At 40.3% G+C, this 4,227-nt stretch overlaps 1 long non-coding RNA gene and 1 pseudogene across 1 annotated transcript in view; both read right to left on the reverse strand.

Moving 5' to 3' along the window:
* Positions 1-4,227, reverse strand: part of LOC116685839 (uncharacterized) — a 28,064-nt gene that overhangs the window by 11,245 nt on the left and 12,592 nt on the right. Inside the window, exon 2 of the long non-coding RNA XR_004331060.1 lies at positions 2,760-2,824. This is a non-coding gene — a long non-coding RNA (uncharacterized LOC116685839). The remainder of the gene's footprint in view (positions 1-2,759; positions 2,825-4,227) is intronic.
* LOC116685838 (leukocyte elastase inhibitor-like) overlaps positions 1-4,227 on the reverse strand; it is a 47,632-nt pseudogene that overhangs the window by 10,754 nt on the left and 32,651 nt on the right.

Raw genomic sequence — 4,227 nt, forward strand, 5'->3', positions numbered from 1 at the left:
TGTCAAGTGGAGGATGGGTGTGCTTGACCAACTGCCACTTTGCTGTTTGAAAGCCATGAGTTCTCTCTCATGGGGGGGCAAATTCTCTGGGTGGGCAAATCAGAGAAGGGGAGGTAACCTTGCCCTTATGACCTCATAAGGCGTAAGATTCCAGATTGACCCATCGAGATTTCATTTTCTCAAAGGCAGTAACTTCAGATACAGTATTAGGGACCACTAAGGTCTATATAAAAGAGACTTCAGATACATGCAATGTTAATCTGTTACTTTTATGAAAGCTGTCGTAAGTGTATGCATGTGTTTATGCGTGTGAGCGTGTGTGAGCGTGTGTGTGTGTGTGTGTGTGTGTGTGTGTTATACCTCTGACATCTGGGTGGCTGTGTTGCCTCGGGCCCCCAGCATCACCATAGCCAGGGCTGAAGAGATGCTGAAAGGGGAGTAGAAGATGTTTGCCGTCTTGTCGTCATCTCCGAACTTTTGGAGCAAAGCCAGAGAGAAGGTGGTGTTGGCCTTGGAGAGAGGGGTTGGAGACGCCATCGTGTCTGACACACAGGAGAGAGGACAGAGCATTCATTATTACAGACGTAAAACAATGTTATTTATCTGACTGGTATCTCACGCTCTCATTGGGCCGAACTCAACAACTAATATACAATTACATGGAAAGTCTCTGAATATGAACACTTGATCTATTGAGACAATGTCTGAGCAGTCTTTAGTTTACAAACATTAAATAGACTTAGCAGAGTTAATTTAGAATTGGTTCACATTCATTGACCCACCTAACTATATTAGGACAAACCAGTGTTGGGCAAGTTACTTCCCAAATGTAATACATTATAGATTAGCTCCCAGATCAATAAAGTCTCCTCTATATCCACATTAATACATCATAGATTATTCATAATATTTTGTAAAATGTATATGAATATGCAAAGTAAAGCTATACAAATAGATAATTAAAACATACAATTGGCAAGTAGGAGAATATACAAATAGATAATTAAAACGTACAATAGGCAAGTAGGAGAAAATTAAAATACTCAATTAAAAGTACCAAACAGTTGTATGAAAATACAGCATTGTTGTAAAATGGTTGTAAAGCATTTGAATAAGAAATTCATGTTGTTTTGTTGAAATCTAAGGTTGTCTAAAGGAAATGGTCGATTAAAGTGTGATTAAAACTCACTATTTACATTATTTACAGTACTTTATTCACATCTGACGTGTGAACAGGTACACAACCACATTTTATAACTGGAATTTAGTTTTACTGCGAGCCGTCACAGGAAGTGCTTTTATTTTGTAGTAGCCTACACGGAAGTTGTCTGTTGTGTACTCTTGCTAGCTTACTGAGATGAACGGGAGACGCTAGAATCATGTCCGTCGAGCTAAGTTGTTCACTTTGTAGTTTGTAAAACTGCAACATATTAAACAAATGGTCCCAGTAAAAGACACGGTCGTCATTGGAAACCATTCCACTACAGGCAGAGTTACTCTCCACGGCTAATAAAATGCAATAATATTAAATATAGCAAACATTATTCCCGACGTGTTTCCATCTGTTAGCAGCTCGGACACACTGCTGTCCGCGCGGACCATAGACCGTTACTATTACATATAAAATATATACAGTCTATGGACACACTGCTGTCGGTGCTGATACTCCGTTAATATTAATAATATGTATACAGTCTATGGTGCTGACCGTCACCGGTTGGGACATGTTGTCCGTGTCTCTGGTTCTGACCACGGGGACAGAGACGGGACAGCACCTCGCTTCAACGCAGCGTCATAACTCCTGAAAATAATATCCATCTAGCAAATATATCTGTCTCTGCAGTCATCTCCAGCGTCGAATACAGCAACAAGAAATAATACCCACGGCGTTTTTTTCCTAACAATCTTTCGCGGGGTTGGGAAATTCTTAAAAAAAGAAAGAAAAAAACACCACTAATGTTGCGTTAAAATGCGTTGGAACTCGCGGTACTGAGATTGGAGCGAGTAAACTATTACCGAAATTGAATTAGTAAAGCCATATAGTACTGCGTTAGGCTACAGCATAAAGGAATACTTTATTGTAATTGGTGCTCCTCGAGGAATAAGGTGATTCCCTTTTCACAGGAAGCTTTACTTTCATTAATTACAAGATGACTCCAGACACGCCCTGAAAACTAGTCAAATCCCATCCCGTAAAAATGCCGCGTGCCTCCCCCCCCCAGCCCCCATCTGGAAGCTGTCGGCAGTGTCTTCGACGAAGGAGGGGGTGGGGGGGCTGGAATACGATAGCCAAAGTGTCTGTTCCTCTCATCTAAGCTTGACTATGACGTACTTATTGTTGGTAATAGTGACGTCATGTGACCTTAATATGCGATGTTTTTTAATATTACTTCACCCACTAGGAAGTTCTTCTTCTGACTTTTATTGGCGGTTGGCAGTTCCAACCTGTGTCTAACCCATCAAGCCTGGATTATTCCCCCGTTTTTACATGCAAAATGTTCCTTATGTGCCCTATACAATTTAATATTAATACTATTAGAGCTTCATGCTTGAATCGTGAGTATTAACAGTTCCACAATGTCATGTCGATCAAACTGTAGGTTATCCATATTATCACACAGGTCTGAGAAAATGTTAAAAAAAAATAATGTTTGAAATAAATGTGACAAACAATATTTGTGAACCACACACTTTTATTCCATATGTAATGACATAGAGCATACACATAAACATGTCCTGGATTCAAACCCAGTTCAAACCTTCATGTAAACTCTTTTTCTATAGTCTAAATTCATTATATGCATAGTGGTACAATTACAAATAACTGCCACTTTTGTTGATTATATTTGCCAAATAATATCTTTCTGGGACATTGTGATTTATTACATTATCTCTTTGGTTAACTGAATATATTAAAGGCTGAATGGCCTGAAAATGCATGTTCTGTAGATAAAGTGCAGAGAATATGCAATCGTCAGATCATGTCATATGGTACAGTTGACCGTGGCAGGTGAAAAAAAAAAAAAAAAAAAAAAGTGAAAAAAAAAAAACAAAAAAAAAAAAAAAAACAAAAAAAAAAAAAAAAAAGAAAAAATTGAAAAGCAGTGAAAACAAAAAAAAAAAAAAAAAAAAAAAAAGACAAACAAGAGCATAAGCATAGTTTAGGAAATAGAAGACCCTGTGGATGAAGGCAAAACAAACAAATTCTTTCAAAGGTGGTGTTGTGTGTTGTAGGTTTTAAAGATAAGATAAACTAGACTTTACGGTATAGAGCTAACTAGGGTTTTTTAGGGGAGAGGGGAGGGGAGGGGGAGGGAGGACGGCAAACAGGAAAAAGCAAAAGAGGGCCAGGCCATGGCCCATATCCAGGGGGGGAGGGGAGGATGCCCAGGAGGGGGGGGATGGAAAGGAGGCAGCCAGCAAAGAAAAGAAAAGCAAATCCAAGGAGGAGAGGGAGGCAGCAAAAAAGCAAAGAGCAAAGCAAAAAAAAAGGGGCATCATGTCATAAAGAAAAAGAACATAGGATGAGATCAGGTGCAAAAGATGAAGAATACAAGAAGCTGATGTTCAGGATGAACAGAATGTAAGAAGTGATTGCAACACAGAAGCCCGTTTCTTTCAACGCCGCAGTTTCTACATCATCATCTGTGTGGTCGAAAACATAGGACGGAACTGGGACTGTTCTAAAACTCTAGGGCTGTGATTCTCAGAGTATTTAATTTACTTTATGTATTGTAAGTTGAGAACCACTACTAACGATGTAATTGCTCACTCGGGGGAGTGCAGTATGCAGGCAACAGCAAAGAGAACCAGCAAAGAGACAGCAAGCCCAACAGCCCACAGAGAGCAGTAGTAAGTGAAGTATTAGAGTAAGCAGTATAGTTAGTACAGTTAGTATCGGAGTTTTTTCGGCCAAAAGAAAGCACAAAAGGCCAGAAAAGAGGAAAAGAGGAACGCTCATGGAAGAGGGGGTTTTTTTCAGGGGGTTATATGTTTCGGCATGATTGAAAGAACAGAGGAAGGCGCGTCCCCCCCCCCAGGCACGAAAGAAATTTTGTTGTAGGATGAAGAAAGAGGAAGGGGTGGTGCGCCGTTGTGTGTTGGTGACAGAGGAAGGGGTGGTCTGCGATGAACATGGCGGGTTTACGCATGGACATGGAACACAACATCATCACAACACCAGTGGCAGCAGCAGCCTCCGTTCCCTCCTCGTTGACCTCCACAAAA

The sequence above is a fragment of the Etheostoma spectabile genome, unplaced genomic scaffold, assembly GCF_008692095.1.
Source record: "Etheostoma spectabile isolate EspeVRDwgs_2016 unplaced genomic scaffold, UIUC_Espe_1.0 scaffold272, whole genome shotgun sequence".
Taxonomy (NCBI): Eukaryota; Metazoa; Chordata; class Actinopteri; order Perciformes; family Percidae; genus Etheostoma; species Etheostoma spectabile.